At 41.2% G+C, this 25000-nt stretch overlaps 2 protein-coding genes across 2 annotated transcripts in view; one reads left to right on the top strand and one right to left on the bottom strand.

Moving 5' to 3' along the window:
- Nucleotides 1-195, top strand: part of LOC143023771 (venom protein 302-like) — a 3589-nt gene extending 3394 nt beyond the window's left edge. The window contains exon 3 of the mRNA XM_076182386.1: nucleotides 1-195. This exon is cut by the window's left edge and continues 188 nt beyond it. The gene's annotated coding sequence lies outside the window, so the exon portion shown is untranslated.
- Nucleotides 1-25000, bottom strand: part of LOC143023734 (single insulin-like growth factor-binding domain protein-2) — a 190555-nt gene that overhangs the window by 59135 nt on the left and 106420 nt on the right. The window lies entirely within an intron of this gene.

Genomic DNA, 25000 nt, shown 5'->3' with positions numbered 1-25000 from the left:
GTTGGGAAGACACAAGGTTTTAGTTTTTTTTTTTTTTTTTTTTTACATATAATATTTGTCTTTTAGTGTAGGCTCTCATAATTGTGTCTCTCATGCCTGATCATCTACAGTATTATTCTTTTTACTTCCTGTCTAAGAACAATCTCTGCATATATACGTGTGTACTTTGTATAATCAAATAAAGTGAAAATAATATTTTTTTCTTTCGTTTCCCCAACCTTCACTTATCAAGAGCATAAGAATGAGGGGGAGTGCACGAGACCACAGGGCCTACACTAGGCAGTTCCATGTCCATTACCATTTGTCACCCCACCTATAAAATTGTCTATTTTTTTTTTACCAACCACTAGTTTCAGCTCTCACTACAGGGTCACTAAGTTTACTCCACTCGTTGACCACCCTATTAGTAAACCAGTTCTTGCCTATTTCCTTCTTAAATCTAAATTTGTCCAATTTAAGTTCATTACTGCGAGTCTCGTTCTGTTGTCTTAATATGATGACCTTGTTTGCGTACCCTTGTAAAATCACTTGATCCACTTGAACATCTCTATTAGATCACCCCGCACTCTGTGTCTTTCCAGATAGTGTCAGTTAAGGTGCTTGAGGCTGTCCTCGTAAGGTAAATTTCTGAACCTATGCATCATTTTGGTCATTCTCCTCTGTACTGATTCTAGTGGACGGAGACCAAAACTGTACCGCATATAGAGTTTGATAATTACCTCTGAATTTTTATTTGTAATAGTCCTAGTAATGAAACCTAATGCTCTGTTAGCTCTATTACTTGCGCTAATGCACTGTTTCCTGTATTTAAGGGCAGGACTCATTAGAAGTCCCAAGTCTCTCTCGCACTCAGTTTCCTCTAAATAAGTGTTATCTAAGCTATACTTGCTTTCTTTGTTGTGTAAATCTACGTTTAACACACTGCATTTTGAGATGTTGAAGTCCTTTTTCCATTTAACCGACCATGTGAACAATTTGTTAGGACTCTCCTGCAGAATGAGCGTCTTCTCCTGACCTAATTAGGTGTCCTATTCTAGTGTCATCCGCAAACTTACCAACATCACTATTAATCCCATTGTCCAAGTCGTTTAAGTACACAATGGACAATAAGGGACCGAAACCAAGCCCTGTGGAACTCCACTAGAAACACTCCCCCATTTGGATTTTACACCATTTACAGTGACCCACTGCTTTCAGTCACTGATCCAAGCTCTAATATATTCAAACATTTTTCCTCCCATGCCAGGGACTTGACTTTATTTAGTAGTTTCTGGTGAGGCACCATGTCGAAAGCTTTGCTAAAGGCAAGGTAAATAACTTTGTAACTACTATTATCATTTGACGCCTTGAAGAATTAGTGTAAAAAAAATAGAAGATTAGTTATACGTGACTCATCATTGGAGAATCCATGCTGTGAATCACGAATCAGTCTCTCGGTATGATTTTTTGTTCTATTAGCTATTATTGAGTCAAGCATTTACCAATAAGTAATGTCAAACTGATTGGACTGTAGTTGCAAATAAACAATTTATCTCCCTTTTTGAAAACAAAAACAACGTTTGCCTGCCCCCAAGCAATAGGTACAAAACCAGTGTCAATCGATTTATTAAATATTTCCGTTAACTGATCTCAGATTTCAAATTTACACTCTTTGAGCTCTCTGCAACAAAACAAATGTGTTTTTGCTACGTGGTAGGCGTGGCTTGAGCGGCTGAGGACGGCAATTTTAATCGGGCCTCTCTTTGGATTTGGCGTGGGAACACCACTGCCCACCAGTGTAACAAAACAAATGTGTTTTGCTACATGTAGTGGTGGTTTGAGGGTGAGGTAAAGTTTCTGGTTGACTTTGTTGAGCTACGGAGATTATATACAACTAGGGCCTTGATCTTAACTACTCCTCGTGCCGAGTCTTAACCTCGGCACTGCCTCCTGCCAGGTTCGTGACTTCGGGTAGTTCTCCTGCCATATCTAACTTCTCCTTTGTAAACACAATGAGAAAAGATTTGTTAGTCGCATCCCTTATTCTTTCCTCCAAATCTATCATGACATCATCGTCGTTTTTAATTGGCCTTATTCCTCCCTTATTTTTTGTTCTATAGAGATGAAAGAAGTCCTTTGGATTGGATCTCGCTTGTCTGGCAACTTTAATTTCATGGTTGCTTTTCGCTGTGCGCATGTTCTTTTTAACCAGTCTTATATTTAGACCTTAGGTGTATTTCCTCGTTTTTAATTCTAAAGCCCTCTATTTATTCCGATTTTGATTTTCAATCTATTCGTCATCCATTTGGGAGTATTAGTACTGAACCTTATTGTTTTGAGGGTATTAGTTTATTTTGCGCGTTCAAAATCGAAACTGTTAGGTTACTGTACATTGCATGCAGATTGTTGACTGTGCTATTCACCTCACGCTTGTGAGTGACCTGACCCAAAGGAACGCATCTCATCCTCCGGGACCCGACACCTGACTGCTCCAATGACGTCCGGGCTGACCGTTTACCTTACCCTGTCATAGTCCTCTGGGTTCATCTCGTAAGTGACCAATTGCCCTAAACGCTTTCTCATTTAATCAACATTGGCTCTCCTGTAATTAGCAACTGATTTAATTTTACAATATAATATTAAACCTTATTTCTTGATCGCTAGAGCCTAGACTATCTCCTACTTTTATGTTTCTCGTTAGACTCTCATTTTTTGTTAATAGTGAGTCCAGAGTATGCTCTTCCCTCGTAGGATCGGTCATCATTTGTTTTAGGAAATTATCTTGTATCACATCTAAAAAAAAAAAAAAAAAAAAAAAATCATGATCCAGTCAATATATCTATAGTTCAAATCTTCCATGATCACAATGTGCTTGTACTGAGACGACCTGCGAATTTCTTGAATCAGGAGAATCATTGGTCTTCTCTGCAACGACGTTACCAAAACTGAATGAAATCGTTTGGCGCCATATAAGGAAAACTGTAAGACAAATTACGTATCCACAACGAAGTAGTTAACCTAGGCAGTTTTCACCTCCTTCCCAAGATGCCATCGACTTCAGTATGCAGGACCGGACGAACCACACATGACACATTCTTTGTACCTCATAACGGTGGCTTGACTCATCTGTAATCAGAATATTACTAAATTTGCTAGGTTGGATCAGAAGCTCGTTCAAGTGTCGTAGACAGCGACTTGTTTTTAAAGGTGAAACCACTAACTGGAAAAGAAGAGTAGAGTGAAAATCCTAAGGGTTCCATTTTTGGGTCACTTCTTTTCCGTGTATGCATCAATGAGAAAGACCATGGGCCCAAATCTAACTCTAAACTATGCGGAATAACGATCTCTCAGATCAGCTGGAAATAAAAAAAATCTAGAGCGGAGAGTAAAAAGGAAATTTTCTCTCCGCCAGAGAATATGAGATTCTAGGAGAGGAAGCTCGATCTTCTAACTTCAAAAGTTCTGCTCTCCTCAATCAACTGTATCACTCATTAGCCCGTCCATATTTGGAATATGTTGGTTCAGTGTGAAGCAAAAAGCTCATAAAATTAAGTCTAGTCATTTCCATAATGAATACTAACCAGACGTGAAATAATGATTTTAGACTGCCAAGCCGTATATTTAACCTTGAGGTAGGTAGGAACAACATCACCAACTGTCTAGTTAATGTATGACCCCCCCCCCCCCGCAGAGACAATTTGACGTACATCGGTTCAAAGATGTGAGATTCACTTGTTCCATGAAAACATCAAAGCAACGTGTTGAGATGTCTGTCTGGGCGGGCTAGGGCGCCGTTACTTGCGGCGAAGGTCGAGGGGATGGCGGTTCGAATCCTGACACCGGCGAAGTTGAATCAAGGGTATGGTTCATTAAATTCCAACCTACAAAGCCCTCTGTGAGGGGCATCGTCCTAGCCTTCCGATAGGGGGTGTTTGTGACGTGAAACCATATCATCATCATTTCTTTGTTCGATTTGATTTTTTTCTTTTTTATGAGCCGGAAGCTCTCCATCTGACAATCTGTATTGTTGTCACTCCATTGTGATCATCACAAAGGTAATTCATTATCACTGTTTAAGGGATGACCAAACGTAACTGTACAGCGGCGAAATGCAGCGTCATAACTAAACTCGACCCACACGTGGAGTAGAACGAATTATATGAAATATTCTAGAGGAAATAACCAGCGACCTCCAAACTAGGAACAGCAAGGCGCGTCGATGAGCTGGAGTGACAGACCGATGCCTCACAGGTCGATCTAATAGGATGTGACGATACAAAGGAGAGGTTACACATGGTACCTGACTGTACAGATTCCCTGAGTTGGCTACGTGAATGACAATAACTACTACCCAAGCACTTGTTCAAGTAACGCGATTGAACTATTTCTCTACACTAGACATAATGTCACTGAACGACGGGAGGCCGGCGTGAATCACGGTGACGTAGGGGGACAAAATGTACAAAAGAGTTCGGATGACCGTGATCGATCAGATGTCCGTGATGGGGGAAATGTTAATTTTGATAGGAGAAATGTTAATGAGGCATTGAACGTCAATAAAGGACCAAATAATATTATAGAGCAAGGTATAAATGAAAAACAAAATGATAATGTAAGATATGATATTGGAATTCAAAATGTGTCAAAAAGAAATAATCACTAGTTTCTTAAAACCATGTACTTTAATGCTTGTAGTATTAGAAACAAATTTCAAGAAATACAGGCGTATGTCAAAAGCGAAAATCTCGATATGATAGGAATAACTGAGACATGGTTAAATGGTAAAGAGTTCGAAGCTGAATTTAATATTGCGGGATTTAAACACTTTCATCAGGATAGAAACCACAAGAAAGGTGGGGGTGTTCTATTGTACGTTAAAAACAATGTTCATGCTTGTATTTTAGAGAAAGTGAAACAGGATGCATATGATAGTTTGTGGGTTGAGTTAACCCAAACAAATGGACAAAAAATGAATATAGGTGTAATATATAGGCCAAAGACATTATCATTAGCAGACGACAAACTGTTATTTCAAGAACTGTCTAGTTTCTGCAACCGGGATTTATTGATAATGGGTGATTTCAATTTTACTGACATTGATTGGATGACCCTTGAACATGGCCATATAGGTAATCGCTTGTTTGATTTTCTTGGTGACAATTACTTAATTCAGCATGTAAAAGAGCCCACAAGTTATGGAAACTTACTCGATCTTTTGATCACTAGCCGCGAAAGCATGGTAACTGATGTAGAAGTCGGTGACTCTGTTGCAAATAGCGATCACAACCTAGTTAGATTCAAACTCCTAAACAATTTTAGAATAGATACTTGTGTTTCTAAAATACCCGATTTCAGTAAAGCTCAGTTCATAGAACTACGTCAGGAGCTTCAGCTTACAGACTGGGAGGCAAAATTAAACGAAAGACCTGTAGATCAGATGTGGGAAATATTTCAAAATACGCTCACTAAGATGATTCAAACTTACATTCCTTTTAAGGACAGACGTCCCCCAAATCAGGCTCGCCCAAAGTGGCTCGACAAAGAAACTGAAAAAAGTATTGCTAAAAAGAGACAGGCTTATAAGAAATATAAGTGCTCTGGTGCATCTAATGACTATGAAAGTTATGTATCAATACAGAGAGATTTAAAAAAGACAATAAGAAAAAGAAAACGACAATACGAAATGAACATCGCTGAGAAATCCAAAGAGAATCCCAAAGAATTCTACAGTTACATTAGAGATAAAAAGGTTGTTAGGAATCACATTGGTCCACTATTATCTGCTGACGGTCAACTTGAATATTCAAATGAAGGAATGTGTAATATCTTAAACAATTATTTTAGCTCGGTATTCGTAAACGAAACACCTCAAAGTGAACTCCAAACTGAAACCTGTGAAAAGTCTAGGGTAAATTTACTCGGTACGGTAAATATAACAAAAGAAACAATTAAAAGGTGTATAGATAAACTCAAAGTTAATAAAACACCAGGGCCTGACGGTTGGCATCCAAGAATCTTAAAGGAAATGAAAAATGAGATTGTTGTTCCATTATAAATTATTTTCAAGAAATCCATCATATCCGGAGATGTCCCAAGAGAATGGAAGCTAGCTAACGTTACTCCCATATTCAAAAAAGGTGACAAAAAGAAACCAAATAACTATAGGCCTATAAGTTTGACTTCAATCGTAGGAAAAATAATGGAAACTATCATCAGAGATGCTATCGAACATCATTTAGAAAGTAACCGTTTGATAAATGATAGCCAGTATGGTTTCAGACGGAAACGTTCTTGCGTGACTAACTTACTCGAATTCTACAACACAGTTATCTCGAATTATGACAAAAGAAACAATATAGATTTAGTATATCTAGACTTTGCAAAAGCTTTTGATACCGTCCCACACGAAAGACTACTTACTAAATTAGCTTTGCATGGAATAAGTGGTAGCCTATTAGGTTGGACTAGTAATTGGTTGAATGGTCGAAAACAGAGAGTTGTTTTAAATGGAAAAACTTCTGGATGGAAAAGTGTTGCAAGTGGAGTTCCTCAGGGTTCCGTTCTTGGGCCACTTCTATTCATAGTATATATATATAGACCATGGACTAAAATCTACTGTTTCCAAATTTGCTGATGATACAAAACTGTGCGGAGCGGCAAATGATCACTCAAACCAATTAGATATTCAAGAAGATTTAGATCAATTACAGCAATGGTCTGAGAAGTGGCTAATTAAATTTAACACAAGTAAATGTAAGGTAATGCACATAGGTAAAAATAACAGTAAGTACGATTACAAGTTATTTGGAAATTCATTAACAAAAGTGAATAGTGAAAAAGATCTCGGCGTAATTATCAGTAACGACCTCAAATCATCCAAGCAGTGTATTTCAGCCTCTGAGAAAGCAAATAAGATTCTAGGACTCATTGGGCGATCTTTTGATTTCAAAAGTCCATCACTCATTAACAAGCTATATAAATCGTTAGTTCGTCCACATTTGGAATATGCTGTTTCCGTATGGCCACCGAATCTCATTAAAGACATAGACAGATTGGAAAGAGTACAACGGCGAGCCACAAAACTGATTCCAAATATCAAAAATAAATCATACGAAAATCGACCAAAACATATGAATCTGTTTTCTCTAAAAAAGCGTAGACTCAGAGGTGACTTGATACAGGTCTTTAAAATTCTAAAGGGAATTGACAACATCAAAAGTGACCAAATTTTCACATTGAATGAGAATCAGACAAGAAACAATGGTCTCAAACTGTCCGGAAATAGATTCAATTTGGAAGTAGGTAGAAACAACTTTGCCAACCGTGTAGTTAATGAATGGAATAAACTTCCTGCACAGGTAGTGCAATGTAGTTCAGTTCGAAGCTTTAAGAATCATTTAGATAAATACCTAAGTAAGATGCTGTAATGATTATAATTTATCTTATATTATTTGTTTCTGTTTTGTTATCATTTGTCTGTCTGATTTTTATTTATTAGTTATATGTCAATTTATTATTTACTATTTACCTCTTTGTTTATTATTTAACTATACCTATGCATTTATTTATGTATTTTATTTGTTATTTACATTATCATAGTTTTTATTTATTATTTTATCATTAATATGATTTTTTTTCGCATCCGACCTAGATATGGACCAAAAGGGCTCCTGTCGGCATGCTCCGCCTTTGTAATCCTTTGTGAAAACTCGTATTAAGTCCAGGATTACTAATCTCTACTTGTTTAATCCAACAGTTACCTGCGTAGAGTCACCGGATCTTCTGAATTAATCCTTCCACTGCCCAGGGGATTTCCCTCGGCTAAATGAAATCGCATGGCGTCATCAATAATAGTGAAAATATTATGAATGAAACCATTGTGATCGAGTTTCTTACCAATTTACTTTTTATATTTTGAAATCTGATTCCATTCTGTCCATACTCCATCATCAGACTGAATGAAATATACATACATACATATACCAAGGCTTACCCCCGTATAAGGGAGGTAGCCAAAAAGGAAAGGGCATAAAATCATTCCCACCCATTCCATCCCTGAATACACTCCACACCCCTCCACCCTCCCTCTTATCTTAGTACCTCCTGGATGACGGGTCATCCCTGCATCTTGTCCACTGCCCTGGGTCAGAACCAGTGTCGCCACACACAGCTCATCCACAGCAAGGCCGCTTCATTAAATCGGCGACCCCCCCCTCTCCGTCCCACCATGCAGAAAGGATAAGACGGGGAGAAATCCCTTCGGGCTGCGTCAAAATTTGCTCACACATACTACCTCACCCCCCATCCCCCCACCCATTCCACCTCATGCATCACAACATCATCCATATACAACTATTCTCCATTCACCCCTGTCTTCTGTCCTCTCCCGTCCTTCCTCAACAGACATTCTCCTCTTCCCCAAAGCCCCCTTCACCCCATCCATCCACCTCATCCTAGGACGTCCCTTCATGTTCACTCCCTCCACATCTGCCTTCCATACCTCTTTTACTAGTCTTTCTTCACTTATTCTTTCCATGTGTCCAAACCATCCCAATACTCTTTCATTAACCCTATCTCCCAACCCCCTTTCCACCCCTGTTCTCCTCCTCATCTCTTCATTTCTCACTCTATCCAGCCTAGTAACCCCTATCATACTTCTCAGACACCTCATCTCAAACCTATTCAAACTCCTTGTCTCTTCCTCTCTTATTTTCCATGTTTCTGACCCATACAGTGGTGTTGGTACAATCACTCCTTCATATAGTCTCCTCTTAGCATCCATTCCCAAATGTCTATTCCTCATTACACTTTTTAAACCATCAAGGCATTTACTCGCTTCCCTCAATCTACATTCTACCTCCACCTTCACTCCACCTTTTCCTGCCACATTTGCACCCAAGTATCTAAAACTATCCACTTCCTCCAGTCGCTCTCCCTTAATGCTCATTTCCAGTCTACTGCCACTTTCACCCCTTGTACATCTCATCACCTTACTTTTACCCACATTTATCTTCAGCTTTCTTCTATCACACACTCTCCCAAACTCTGTCACCAGCTTCCTCAATCCCTCCTCCGATCCTGCTACAAGCGCAGTGTCGTCCGCAAACAACAGCTGGCTCACCTCCCACTTTTCTCCATTTTCTTTAACCATCTCCAATCTCTGACCCACTACCCTTGCATTTACCTCTCGCACTACCCCATCCATGTTTAAGTTGGACAGCCAGGGCGACATAACGCATCCTTGACGAAGTCCCATCTTTACCCTCGAACCACTCACTCTCTCCATTTCTAATCCTGACACAAGCTCTACTACTTTTATAAAAACTCTTGACAGCTCCTAGAAGCTTTCCTCCTATCCCGTATATCCGCAAAACCTCCCACAGTGCCTTTCTGTCTACCCTGTCGTAAGCCTTTTCCAGATCCATAAAGGCCCAAAAAACATCCTTCCCCTTTCCTATAGCTTTCTCACATATCTGTCTTACCACAAAGATCTGATCTACACATCCTCTACCTGTCCTAAATCCACACTGTTCCTCACCAATTACTCCTTCTGTTCCTCTCCTAATCCTCTCAATCAAGATCCTCCCATAAGCCTTCCCAACTACACTTAACAAGCTAATCCCTCTGAAACTACTACATTCACACTTGTCCCCTTTTCCCTTCTAAAGTGGAACTATACAGGCACTCCTCCAGTCCTCCGGCACTCTACCCTCTCTCCAGCAGACATTAAATAACCTCACCAGCCAGTCCACCATCACTGTACCTCCTTTTTTAGACATTCTGCATGCATCCATCCAGACCAGGTGCCTCACCTGCTTTCATCATCTTAACAACTGCCTTCACTTCATCCTTCCTTATCTCTCCTCCATTTTCCTCACTCCTCACTCTCATTTTCTTAGCATTTCCCTCTGCAACTATCTTTCCCTCCCTATCCTCCTTCACATTTAGCAACTCCCTAAAATATTCTACCCATCTTCCCCTTACCATTACCATCTCTCCATCTGCACCTTTTACCTTTTCTTCTCTACTTGATTCGCCTCCTCTTCCTCTCTTAATTTCTTTCCAAAACATCTTTTTATTACTTTCAAAATTATCTGTCACACTCTTACCCCATTTCACATCTGCTCTCCTCTTTGCCTCCTTTACCTTTTTTCTTGACTTCTCTTTTCTTTTCTTTGTACCTCTCATATGACTCCCTCGTCCTATTTTATAAACAATCTGTGAAAGCTCGCTTCTTCTCTTCTACAACCGTCTTTGTTTCCTCATCCCACCATTCACTACCCTTCTTTCTAATTCCTCCTGTCCTTCTTGCTCCACACATCATCTTTGCACACTTTGTGACTCCCTCCTTGAACCATCCCCATTCCTCCTCCACACCTAGCTCTACTCTATCTTTCACTCCCTCCCACTCCTCCCTTAGCTTCTTTCCGTACTCCTTCTCCTTTTCCTTTTAATTTAAAGAGTTCACTCTAAGCACCTCCCTACCTTTTGTCCCTTTCCTCTTCCTCCATCTATCCTCCACTCTCAACTTACCTTCCACCAAAAAAAAAATGATATGAATGAAATATATATGACGTAATATTAAAAAAAAATGTAGTCCAACAAAAATTTATTGAATATGCCACGAGATTTGAAAGAAGGGTGATTAATTATCATAAAAATTTTCACCGTACTTATGCATCCCGTAGGCAAATTTAGAGTGAATTTTGGAGGACCGATCTCCTCGCCGCTCAATAAATATCCTGTTGTGCCACAGAGAAACTGGAATGTCTCTAGATATTCAGTGTCACAGTGAGGGGAGCACTCACATTACCACAGAAGACCCTCCACGCCACAGAGAATTCACAGTCCCCAAAGACTTTGTCTTCTTTTACTTATTATTTTAATGTGGATGCTTCAGACTACTCAATTTAGTCCATTGTCTCCCCATTGGTAGTAAAGGGGTTAAGGGATTCTGAATGGACAGGCAATTATCAGACCCATGGCATGGCGAAGGCCAAGTCGAAATTCTCGAAAGGAAAAGTGATTCCTGTTTACTGTGGAGGATATTGCTGTGGCTGGGTACCACGGTGGGGGGTTGAGGCTTGCCTCGGTTGACGGTCGGGACCCACCATGGCGTGACTGCTCGAACCCTCGCCGTGACGCAGAGCTTAGGAGAGGCATCCACTCTGAGTAATGGCCCCCGACCGCTGTTCACTTCAGGACCTGAGGTGACTTGGGCATCACTGTGTGTGTGTGATGCATCAGCTTCCTCCGGGTATCGTCACTGTTGTGGCATACCGTCAAGACCGTCTCCTGCGTTCATGTATAACACTTCCGGACCACCAATAAAACTGAGGTTCGAGCAGGAACCAGCTCCGCAAACCATGAAAAATGTGATTGATTAATAGTGCGGGTTCCCCACTTTGAAGCACGCACGTGCGCGCATACATTGTCTTATATGCGTACTAGAGGCGACGCAAGGTTCATTCCGTAGTTAGTAGTCTCAGGCTCAGCGCCAATAGCCTCGCAAGGACCATGGGACCTCGGGTCGCGGTCTTGGATCTGGTCCTCCTATACCCTATGCACTGAGATCTGGCCGTTAGGGCGGAGCACTGGGAGTTCCCCTGTGGTGCCACATATAATTATTTTATAATTTTATTTTATTATATAATTCTATTTTATAATTTTATAATGTTGCCTCATACGATTATATTATAATTTTTTGTCACACACCACCACTGAGATAAAAATCAAAGCAATGTTTTCTATACAAAGGTTTCGTTTCTTTAAGTGAAGATATAGCATATGTGCATGCGAGAGCGACGTTGCCACTACATCTAATCTCTGGCCCCGCCCCCCTCACACTGCATTCAGAAAACATTGCATCCACACGCACGTTCTCGCCATGGATGCCCATATGTGGCAACACCGGGAAATCTCCTAGTCACGCCTTATCGGTCATTTCTCCTTGCGTTGACTATAGTCTTCCTCTTCGTGGCGACGGAGAGTTGAGTGAATGTCTGTCTAAAAGAACTTCTCTTTCATTTACCTTTGATTTGCACCAAGCCATTTCAGTCTAACAAAAAATTCCTGGTTAGATAGATTGACTTGTCGCATTGTTCTATTGATACACGAGGGAACATGGTGTGTTTTCTTTTATATATGCAATATAGGTATAGCTTCATTTTCCACTGATATGTCGAGCAATGTCTGGGTATATAAAAGGGTTTGGTTTAAGAATAGAGAGTATATCTGATAGGAAGATGTTAGATTGTGTGTGTGTGTGTGTGTGTGTGTGTGTGTGTGTGTGTGTGTGTGTGTGTGTGTGTGTGTGTGTGTGTGTGTGTGTGTGTGTGTGTGTGTGTGTGTGTGTGTGTGTGTGTGTGTGTGTGTGTGTGTGTGTGTGTTGTCTGCATATGGTATCAGTTGAGCCTGACATGGTGTAAACATGCGTAGTGTTCTCGCGTGGAGATGGAACGTAACTCTCTGAGCCACTCGGATCTTGAGATCAATTGGAATGAAGTGGATGTTACCATCGTCTGAACTTATACTGTAACTGTTACAATTGTGTCGCGTTCCCAGTCTCGTCGGCTTGAATAGGTAATGTCCTTCTGTCTTGAAAGCTGGCCTAAACTAGCCAGTAGCCTAATGGAGGTAATTAACGCACGCGGTGGTTAGACTAGCTGTTGACGTTATGCATTTGTAATGCAGAATTACAGTGCAACTTGTTCACTGTGTGAAGATGCACATTAAATGTTACCCCTACAGTAACTATAAGGTAAAATTAAAATGTATTGTAACATTAGAATATATTGAATACATCCAATTGATTGTTCATCGTATTCAAAATAAAGATTTGCGAGTGAACTATGCAATGAAATAAATACAAATATTATATTAGAACATAATATTCAGATTTTTTTAGTATAGAATAAAAAAGGTTACCTTTGCAAGTCTGAATTTGTTATGTCTCATAAAAACCATGGTTACGAAAACTAAACAATGTGTACCATCTGCATGAATAAAACTAAATTTATTATTGATAAAATAGATAACTAATACATCATTTTTGAAAAGTCACCTCGCCAAGCGCAAGGGTCTACAAGACCGGGCATAAGTTGGGCGGGCACATATGAAGATGACGTTAGAGGGTTTATCATCAATAGGGAAGAGGCCAAACGCAGAGTGTGGGAGTCCAATATATTTTACGTTTCGCCCAGCAGGGCTTCTTCAGAAATAACATCGATGAAAAACATTTTACTCCTTATATAGCCCGAGCCTTGCGGGGAGAAACAAACATTAAAATGGTGTACACACAATTTGCGCAAATTGCTTGTTACTTGTAATTAAAATTGCCAATGGTTTGTTGTTGTTGTTGTTGTCGTTCCCTAGACTGTCTGTCCGAGCAGTCCCGTCTCCCCAAGGAAGGCCACAGCCGAAACTGGGTTTTCCCACAAATCCTTTATAGAGTGTATGTTGTGTTGTTTGCGTGCATGATTGTGTATAATGCAGTCTTCCATTATGTGTTGTATGGTATGGGGTGAAGTGTTACATCCTGGGCAGCTGTTCACAACACGGTCGTCCAGCCTCTTCTGGTAGCTTAGAAGTGCTGGGTGGTGACCGCATCGCAGTCTGGCCAAGTGGACTCTGTCCTTTCGTGGGAGAGAGGATTCAGAAGGGTGGATATCAGGGGGTCTGGCATGCAGCAGTGTGTTGTCTTTCAGTGTGTTAATGGAGCGGTGAGTGATATGATTATGAATATGTTTCCGGAGGCTGGTATTTGGTGGTTGTGGAGGAAGAGAAGAGAGTATCTGTGTGTAATAAAGGTCTTTGGGTGTAGTTTTAATGTTTCTTGGTGTGTGTGGGTGTTCTGCTATGTAGTGTAGCGGGTGTGATGTGTTTGTGGTGGCTGCGGCAAGTGTTTGTGTGGCTCTCATGTCGAGGTGGTCCTTGACTTTGAGGACTTTTGTTTCATGGTGTAAATGGTCTGTAGGTGATGTATTTGTGCAGCCTGTAATTGTTTTTAGGGCTTTGTTTTGTATGATTTGGAGGGTGTTGTGGTGTGTCTCACTGAGATTAGGAGCCCATGCAGGACTCGCATAATTCATCACTGAGCGTATGCATTGTTTGTATATTGTTACATTAGTTTCTTTGTTTTGTCCAAATGTTGTTCCAGTGATTGACTTAAGTGCGTTAAGTCTAGGTGTGCATTTGTTTTTTATGTTTGTGAGGTGTTGTTTGAAAGACATGGATGTATCGTATGTTACACCAAGAATTTTCGGTGTGTTTGTGTGTGGTATTAGAGTGTTGTTGATGTAGAGATGAGGTATGTATTTGTGTTCTTTTGTCCAGTTGGTGAGAAGTGTTGCTGTAGATTTGGTTGGAGCTATTTTGAGTCTGTTTGTGATGAACCATGTGTTGAGTGTGTCAAGGTAAGGCTGGATTATTTCTGCGGCTTTGTCTGTGTTACGATGTGTGCATGTGATTGTTATGTCGTCTGCGTAGGAAGAGATTTGTATTTCTGAGGTGTCTGGCGTGGGTAAGTCATGCATGTATAGATTAAATAATGTGGGGGATAGAACTGAGCCCTGTGGTACTCCGTTCTTAATGTTTCTGATGTGCGATGATTGGCCATTATATGACACATGAGCATTCCTGCCTGCCAGATAATTGGCCAGCCATCTTTTGGTGTTATTGTGCATGTCTGTGTTATATATTTTATTTGTTAGGTTGTGGCGGGGGATAGCATCAAAAGCTTTACTAATGTCCAATGTTATAAGAAGTGTTCTGTGGTGGGGCCTATCTGAATTGATGCCATCTAAAATTCTTTGTGTGAGGTTTGTCAGAAGAGTGTTTGTGGAGTGTAGTGGCCTAAAACCGTGTTGTGAGTCAGCAAGGGGAATATATGGTGTGACAAGTTTAAGTATTAGGCGTTCAATGACTTTAGAGGGGGTGCAGAGAAGTGTGATTGGGCGGTGCGATGTTGGGATTGTTGGGTCTTTGTTTGGTTTTGGAATGGTGATTATTTTACCATGCTTCCAGATGTCGGGTATAGTGTTGTGTGAATAGCTGTAGTTTGCAATGTTTGTGAGTGCGTGTATACCTTGTGGTCCAATGTGTTTTAGGTGGATGTTGCTTATGTTATCAGGGCCACAGGCAGATGAGTGCTTGAGACTATGCATTATGAGTTTTGTCTGACTGTCTATGAAGGGTGTATAGTCTGAGTCTGTGGGAAAGTCTTTCTTACGTCGAATGGTGCGTCGGTCGTCAGGGTGAGATGTAAGATGGCTCGTCTGTGCAAAATGACGTATGAGTGCGTTTGCTTGTTGTCTGTTTGAGGGTAGATTATCTGTTGTTGTGATTATTGCTGCGTGAGAGCGTGTAGTGTTAGTGTTGGATAGTGTAATGCTGTTGAGTGTTTTGTACAATTTGCTGGTGTTTGTTTTGTGATCAAGTGTATTGATAAAGTTTTGCCAATTTTGTGTTTTTTGTTCATGTATTTTATTGGCAATCACAGTGTTTAGTGTTTGTATTTGGTCTGCTATGTTTTGAGGGATAGGTGTGGGGGTATCGTGTTTAAGTGTGTCACGTTGTCTGATGAGGCCTTGGATTTCTGGTGTGAAGTTGGGGTTGTGTGATTTTCTGTTGCCTCTAGGGATGTATCTCTTGTCTGCGTTTTGTATGATTGTATTAAAAGCGTGCACAGCATTGTTTATGTTTGTGATTGGTGTACTGTTAAGTGTTTCAAAATGTTGTTCTGTCTCTTCATTAAAGGCTTCCCAGTTAGCTCTCTTGTAATTGGTGTAAGTGTGTCTGTGGCCAGCTGGGGTGCATCTTGTTTTGGTGGTGATGATGATTGGAAGGTGGTCAGAACCAAGGGCTCCGACCACTCTCCATGATGTTGTTGGGGTTAGGCAGGGGGAGCAAAAGGTGATATCAGGAGAGGAGGGAGTGTAGAGGGCTTGGTATGGGATATGTGTATGATTATGCGTGTTGTTCATGATAGTCAATGAGTCGAATTGAGTCTGTATATCAAGCCCTCTGTCTGTGTCAGGGTTGTCGACAAACCAGGCAGACGACTTGGCGTTGAAGTCACCACCCATGATCAGGTTGGGGATTGAGGTTAGTTGGCTGAGTTGAGGTCTGAAGGTGTTTGGAACTGTGGGGGATGATTGGGGGGGAATGTACATGTTAACTATTGTTAGTGTTGAATTGTTACCTGTGCGGATACGAATGGATTGGGTTTCTGTTGTGTTATCTGTGGTAGGGAGGAGAATTTTGGTTGTGGCACTTGTGTCCACAAAACAGATGGAATGGTGGATCAGGGTGATGAGTCCACCGCCATTGCCGTCAGTCCGGTCTTGTCTGATGGTGGTGTAATTATGAAATGATGGTGTTTTGTGTGAGTGTCTTAATTTTGTTTCTTGTAGAATTGCAATGTGTATGTTGTGTTGTTTAAGAAAGTGTTCAAGTTCATGTTTTTTAGTGTTAATACCGTCAATGTTGTGTTGTAATATGTTGATGTTGTGTGTTTTGTATGTGTTGTATGTTGCCGTTTGGGGTTGAGGTTGGGGTGGTAGTGGGGAAGGTGTAGGATCTGGGTCAGAGGGGGGGAAAGGAGAGATCGGGGACAAAGGAAGGGGAGTACTAATCGGGGGTAAGGGCAAAGGGAAATTGGGAGTGGGTAAGGGTGTTGGCTGTGGTTGGGGAGGTGGGATTGGGGCTACTGGAGGGCAGGTAGAACATGTCCAAGTGTTTGTGTATTGGGTTGTGTCAGCAAGTGTTGTACAAGTGAGGTGGGCCCAGTTTTTGCACATATTGCACTGAACTGGTCCTGGAGCTGCAACGTCTACGTCGTGGGACCACCCCCCAACCCCAAGAGTTGGGGGCCAATCAGCAGCAACTACCCCTGGCCATCAGCTCTACGCAGATGGCACCGATCCCCAAGGAGGAGCTACGCCTACCTGGGGGAGTACCAATGGTTTGTTGCAATCATTGCTGCTTTTACTCGTTTATCATCTACAAATTTTAACATTTGGCAGTTCATGAAGTGATCGTTGAAATGACACTTTAGGTGTTTACACACACACTTAATAAATGATAATGAGAAAGTGGGAGATAAAGAGAGGAGAAAGAGATATGGCATGAGGGGAGGGTAGACAGAATGTAACAATTAGCCTCAGAGAAAAGTCAATGCCAATTCCTGGAGTTAAGCTCATCCTAAACAATGACCTTGCAGGTTCATTAGTAGTATCTCTCTTAGATACTGTGACAAAAATCATACAATTGTAGATCACATACATCCTGAATTTTTCCCCTATCTGCAGTAACTCGTTCCAAATCAATTCCCTTAAACGAAACTGCACCTGATATTGTTTTATCTACATAAGAACATAAGAATGAAGGAGACTGCAAGAGACCATAAGGCCTACACTCGGCAGCTCCGTATCAATCACCACCTGTCATCCCCATCCATAAAGTTGTCTAATCGTTTCTTAAAACAACTGATAGTTTCGGCGCTTACTACATGGTTACTAAGTCTATTCCATTCGTCGACCATTCTATTAGTAAACCAATTTTTGGCTATTTCCTTCTTAAATCTAAATTTGTCCAGTTTAAAACCATTACTGCGAGTCCTGCCCTGTTGTTTTGATATGATGACCTTGCTTGCACCACCCTTGTTAAAGCCTTTGATCCATTTGAACAACTGTATTAAATCACCCCGCACTCTGGATCTTTCTCTGTATTGATTCTAGTAAATTAATGTCCATTCTGTAGGACGGAGACCAAAAACTGTACCGCATAGTCAAGGATGGGTCTAACTATCGCTAGATAGAGTTTGATAACTACCTCTGCACTTCTATTCGTTACCGTCCTAGCAATGAAACCTAATGTTCTGCTTTATTCCTTGCGCTAATGCACTGTTTCCTGGTTTTAAGGTCAGACCCGCTAGAACTTCCAAGTCTCTCTCGCACTCAGTTTTTTCTAAAAGCGTGTTATCTAAGCTGTATCTATTTTCGGGGTTGTGTAGCCCTACGTTTAACACGCTACATTTAGAGAAATTGAAGTTCATTTGCCATTTCACCGACCATGTGAACAATTTGTTAAGATCATCCTGCAGAATCTCTGCGTCGCCTCCTGACCTAATTTGGCGTCCTATTTTAGTGTCGCCCGCAAACTTACTAACATCACTATTTATCCCATCGTCTAAGTCGTTTATATACATAATGAACAACAAGGAGCCCAAAACCGAGGCCTGGGGGACCCCACTAGTAACATTGCCCCACCTAGATTTTACTCCATTTATGGTGACCCGCTGTTTTCTGTTACTAATCCAAGCTCTAATCCATTCTAACAATTTTCCTCCTATGCCATGCGCTTTGATTTTATTGAGTAGTCTCTGGTGTGGCACCTTGTCAAACGCTTTGCTAAAGTCAAGTTAAATAACATCGTAATTATCATTGTTATCTGACGCCTTACATACTTTAGTGTAAAAGGATAGAAGATTAGTCACACATGACTTACCTGTGGAGAAACCATGAAAAAAAATAGGCGGTGCCATAAATGAATGACGAAGTGGGCCAGCATCGGAGCCCATAGTGACTAAGTAGGAGACTCGTATGAGGTACTATCTATAACTATGATAATTATATAGTTTATACTTTAGGGCTGTCAGTGACATGTCATAATGGTGAATTAGTATGGCCCAGTGGTTTTGATGATTTTCAGGCCGCGCGCGACCACCAGGTAATCCAAGGAATACAAGATAGGTTTCACCGAGCCATTGGTGGAACAACAGTATCACAGGAGACCCACAGTACTACAAAAGTTCAGCAGTGTCATAGAGTATTCAAAGAGCCAATATAGATTTGAAGTGGCTAAGAGGCTTCAAGCTGTCACGAAGGATCCACAGGGTGCTGTCAGTCCTGCAGGGTAAAGGAGGCTTGTGTCACGGGACATTCGTAAGGAATCAAAGAGTAACAGGGAGACTCACGAGGTAATAATCCTAACAATTTCAGTGCCTCTTTGGGGAGTGGTACCATAATTGGTCATCAATCACAGATATCTGGAAACAAAGCACAACATGCAAATTGATACCAAATGTAAAGATTTCAAGGTGAAAACATATACATACATACATACAGACTGTCACTACGGCGGTCCGGGTTCAAATCCTGCCCAAGGGATGAAAATAATTTCAGTATCGCTGCTCTTCGAGTCGTTACTCCAACTCTTGTGGGCGGGGAGTTGGGTCTGTGCGTGTGCGTGTAAGGTCAAAGAATTACCCATAGATCGGTCATTGGAGCTCTGAGCTCTCTTCCACGAGGGAAATAGCTGTCGATCACGAGTCTAACACGTGATCCAAAGACCAAGGTGAATCACATACATACACCAAAGTCTTTTTACCCCTTACAAGGGAGGTAGAAAAAAGGCATAAAATCCACTCTCGCCCTACCATTCACCCACCTCCCTCCCTCTTATCTTGGCTCCTCCTGGATGTCGGGTCATCCCTATATCTCGTCCACTGCCCTAGGTCAAAGGCAGTGTCGCAAGACACAGCAGATCCACAGCAAGGCCGCTTCATTAAATCGGCGACCACGCCTCCGTCCCCTCATCCAGAAACACATATTTCCTCAACATCACCCACCATCTACCTTTCATGCGTCACAGCATCATCCATACACAACAATTCACCCCTATCTTCTGCATTCTCCCGTCCTTCCTCAACAGACATTACCCTCTTTCCCAACATCCCTTTTACCCCATCCATCCATCTCGTACTTGGTCTCCCACTCATGTTCACTCCTTCCACGTCTGCCCTTTTCACTCATTCTTTCCGTGTGTCCAAACCATCCCAATACTCTTTCATCAACCATATCTCCCAACTTCCTTTCCACTCCTGTTCTCCTCGTTTCTCATTCTATCCAGTTTAGTAACCCCAATAAGTCACGGCATTTACCCCCCCGACTTCAAGATCTTCACAGACGGATCGGTACTCAGTGACGGCAGAACAGGAGCAGGACTGTTCTTCGTGACCACGCGAGAGCCCTTCGAAGTGAAGCTCCCGCCCACCACCATCCTAACTGCCGAACTCGTCGCCATCAGAGAAGCTTTGAATAAAGTCAAAACTCTCCCCCGTTCCCCAACGCAAATAGTCATCCTATCGGACTCCCAGTCCAGCCTAAATGTAATACAGAGTGAGTACTGCAAAACAAGACCGGAAATCCTCAAGGAAATACTAATCCTTTCAGAAGAAATCGCACGACGCGGACTCCGTCTTCGTTTCCAGTGGGTGCCCTCCCATGTAGGCATCCATGGAAACGAGATGGCCGACCGAGCCGCCAAACGAGGGGCCCTAACCTCTGAAGAGAATTGCATCTCGCTATGCTTTTCAACAAGTGATGCCAACAAAAAAATTGACCAAGCGACATGGGAGCTCTGGTCAGAGGAATATGCCGGGACTGCCGCTACTCGAGGCTGGCCCATCAAGACATGCAATAAGGGGACCCTCTGGACCCACCCTCATCCACTTCCAACCCACATTCTTCACCTCATCTCAAGAATTCGTGTCAACCACTGGAGAACCCGCTATCTGAAGACCGTCTGTGCCTGCGGGACGGAGCTGGTCTCTTTCCTCCACTGCTTATTCCTATGCCCCATCCTTCGTAACCACTTCCAACCGCTGCTGAACCTCCTTGGGAAGAGCCCCCCAAGAATGTTATATTCAATCACCGACCACCAAAACATCATCATGGCAGCCCACCTAATCTCCACCTCACCAGTTGGACACTTATTATAGCGCCACTGGCGCTCGACATCTTCCCGGAGACGAATTAGATATACTAGATGTAGACACACAGCTAATATTGAGAAACTAAAAGACAGTCCCTAAATCGGATCCCTCCGCTGGGACTAATTCTTAAAAAAAAAAAGAAAAAAAAAGAAAAAAAAAAAAAAACAGGGATCGTGTGAGAATCAACACAGCGCTCCTAGAGGTCGGACGTCTCTGCACTCCAGCTCTCTCGACAAACGCCCAGGAATCTTCGCCGCATCGGTCTGTCACTCCTCCAGCTCAACGACGCGCCTTGCTGTTCCTACTTTGGAGGTCGCTGGTTATTTCCTCTAGAATATTTCATATAATTCGTTCTACTCCACGTGTGGGTGGGATCGCTAAATCCCACGAGTTTAGTTATGACGCTGCATTTCGCCGCTGTATAGTTACGTAATACTTAATGACCTTTGTGATCTTACAATGGAGTGACAACAATAAAGATTGTCGGATGAAGAGCTTCCGGCTCATAACAAAAATGAAATAATTAAATCGAACAAAGAAATGATGATGATATAGCTTATCGTCACAAAATCCCCCTATCGGAAGGCTAGGACGATGCCCCTCACAGAGGGCTTTGTAGCGTGGAACTTAATGAACCATACCCTTGGTTCAACTTCGCCGGTGTCAGAATTCGAACCGCCATCCCCTCGACCTTTGCCGGAAGTAACGACGCCCTAGCCCGCTCAGACAGACATCTCAACACGTTGCTTTGATGTTTTCATGGAGCAAGTGTACGTCGCATTGCCTCTGCGGGGGTGGGGGGGGGGTGATTTTATACATTAACTAGCCAGTTGGTGATGTTGTTTCTACTTACCTCAAGGTTAAATATACGTCTTGACAGTCTAAAACCATTATTTCACATCTGGTTAGTATTTATTATGGAAATGACTAGACTTAATTTTATGAGGTTTTTGCTTCAATCTGAACCAACATATCGTTAGCCTCATAAAAAAAAGTGCCTAAGTCATTTGTCCAACTTTTCAGGTAATCGAAAAAAATAGCTTTTCTATTTTATTAATATACGTAATGCTCTTCCTAATGTAATTCTAACCTACTCAGACACTAAATAAAACATTGGGAATTGTACCACAAGGAGCAATAAAAGATTGATTTAGAAAAAAAAAATCCAGAAATTGACGAAAAATTACTTAGGCAATTTTTTTTTTTTTTTTTTTATGGACGGACTAATGAGTGATACAGTTGATTGATGAGAGCAGAAATTTTGTAGTTAGAAGATCGAGCTTCCTCTCCTAGAATCTCACATTCTCTGGCGGAGAGACAAAATCCTTTTTACTCTACGCTTTGATTTTTTTTTTTTTCCAGATAAGTTGTAACCCTATTCAAAATAAATTTCATCTGAACCACACTCCCGACCATTGCTCTAGTTACTCTAGATTTTTATTTTATTTCCAGCTGATCTGAGAGATCGTTATTCCGCACAGTTTAGAGTTAGATTTGGGCCCACGGTCTTTCTCATTGATGCATACACTGAAAAGAAGTGACCCAAGAATGGAACCCTGAGGATTTTCACTCTACTCTTCTTTTCCAGTTAGTAGTTTCACCTTTGAAAACAAGTCGCTGTCTACGACAGTTGAACGAGTTTCTGATCCAACCTAGCAAATTTAGTAATATTCTGATTACAGATGTATCAAGCCACCGTTATGAGGTACAAAGAATGTATCATGTGTGGTTAGTCTTGGGAAGGAGGTGAAAACTGCCTAGATTAACTACTTCGTTGTGGGTACGTAATTTGTCTTACAGTTTTCCTTATATGGCGCCAAACGATTTCATTCAGTTTTGGTAACGTCTTTGCAGAGAAGACCAATGATTCTCCTGATTCAAGAAATTCGCAGGTCGTCGCAGTACAAGCACATTGTGATCATGGAAGACTTTAACTATAAAAATATTGACTTGGAAAGTTTACTAGATCATGAAGTGCTTTTTTATTTTTAGATGTGATACAAGATAATTTCCTAAAACAAATGATGACCGATCCTACGAGGGGAGAGAATACTCTGGACTTACTATTAACAAAAAATGAGAGTCTAACGAGAAACATAAAAGTAGGAGATGGTCTAAGCTCTAGCGATCAAGAAATAAGGTTGAATATTATATGGCAAAATCAAATCATACGAATAACGTTCTAGTTGCTAATTTCAGGAGAGCCAATGTTGATGAAATGAGAAAGTGTTTAGGGCAATTGGTCACTTACGAGACCAACCCAGAGGACTATGACAGGGTAAGGTAAACGGTCAGCCCGGACGTCATTGGCGCAGTCAGGTGTCGGGTCCCGGAGGATGAGATGCGTTCCTTTGGGTCAGGTCACTCACAAGCGTTAGGTAAATAGCACGGTCAACAATCTGCATGCAATGTACAGTAACCTAACAGTTTCGATTTTGAACGCACAAAATAAACTATTCCCCTCAAAACAGTAAGGTCCAGTACTAATACTCCCAAATGGATGACGGATAGGCTGAAAATCGAAATTGGAATAAAAAGAGGGCTTTATAGCAGAATTAAAAACGGAGAAATACACAGAAGGTCTAAATATAAGACTGGTTAAAAAGAACATGCGCACAGCGAAACGTAACTATGAAATTAAAGTTGCCAGACAAGCGAGATCCAGCCCAAAGGACTTCTTTAATTTTTACAGAACAAAAAAATAAGGAAAGAATATGCCCAATTAAAAACGACGAAGATGTCATGATAGATTCGGAGGAAAAAATAAGGGATGCGACTAACAAATCTTTTCTCATGGTGTTTACAAAGGAGAGGTTAGATATGGCAGGAGATCTACCCGAAGTCACGAACCTGGCAGGAGGCAGTGCCGAGGTTAAGACTCGGCATGAGGAGTAGTTAAGATCAAGGCCCTAGTTGTATATAATCTTCGTACCTCAATAAAACCAACCTATTGCTTGGGGCAGGCAAACGTTGTTCTTGTTTTCAAAAAGGGAGATACATCGTTTATATGAAACTACAGTCCAATCAGTTTGACATCACTTATCGGGAAAATGCTTGACTCAATAATAGCTAATAGAATAAAAAATCATATCGAGAGACTGATTCGTGATTCACAGCATGGATTCTCCATCGATGAGTCACGTATAACTAATCTTCTCTCTTTTTACACAAACGCTTTCAAGGTGTCAGATAATAATAATAGTTACAATGTTATTTACCTTGACTTTAGCAAAGCGTTCGACATGGTGCCCCAGCAGAAACTACTAAATAAAGTCAAGTCCATGGCATGGGAGGAAAAATGTTTGATTATATTAGAGCTTCTAGTGGAGTTCCACAGGGCTTGGTTTCGGTCCCTTATTGTCCATTGTGTACTTAAACGACTTGGACAATGGGATTAATAGTGATGTTGGTAAGTTTGCGGATGGCACTCAAATAGGACATCTAATTGGGTCAGGAGAAGATGATTAGTCTGCAGGAGGGTCTTAACGAATTGTTCACATGGTCGGTTAAATGACAAATGGACTTCAATATCTCAAAATGCAACGTGTTAAACGTAGATTTACACAACACAGAAAGCAAGTATAGCTTAGATAACACTTATTTAGAGGAAACTGAGTGCGAGAGAGACTTGGGAGTTCTAATGAGTCCTGCCTTAACCCATTAAACTCCGATGACAAGATTCTTGTCATTTGGTCAAATAAAACAAAAAATCATAATAAAACAACAAAATGTTTGATCAAACAGCACCAGAAAAATATGACGTCAGCTCTCGCTTCGCTCGCTCGCTCGCGAAGCGAGAACTGACGTCATATTTTTTGTTTTTTTGTTTTATTTGACCAAATGACAAGAATCTTGTCATCGGAGTTTAATGGGTTAAATCCAGGAAACAGTGCATTAGGTTTCAATGCTAGGACTATTACAAATAAAAATGCAGAGGTAATTATCAAACTCTATATGCAGTATAGTTTTGGTCTCCGTCCTATAGAATGGACATTAATTCACTAGAATCAGTACAGAGGAGAATGACCAAAATGATGTATGGCCTCAAGCACCTTAACTGACACTATCTGGAAAGACACAAAGTGCGGGGTGATCTAATAGAGATGTTCAAGTGGATCAAGTGATTTAAAAAGGTTACGCAAACAAGGTCATCATATTAAGACAAAAGAACGAGACTCGCAGTAATGAACTTAAATTGGACAAATCTAGATTTAAGAAGGAAATAGGCAAGAACTGGTTTACTAA

This window comes from Oratosquilla oratoria, chromosome 3 (genome assembly GCF_046742065.1).
Source record: "Oratosquilla oratoria isolate Oo_2021 chromosome 3, ASM4674206v1, whole genome shotgun sequence".
NCBI classification, from domain to species: Eukaryota; Metazoa; Arthropoda; class Malacostraca; order Stomatopoda; family Squillidae; genus Oratosquilla; species Oratosquilla oratoria.
This window is presented reverse-complemented; position numbering and strand designations above follow the sequence as displayed.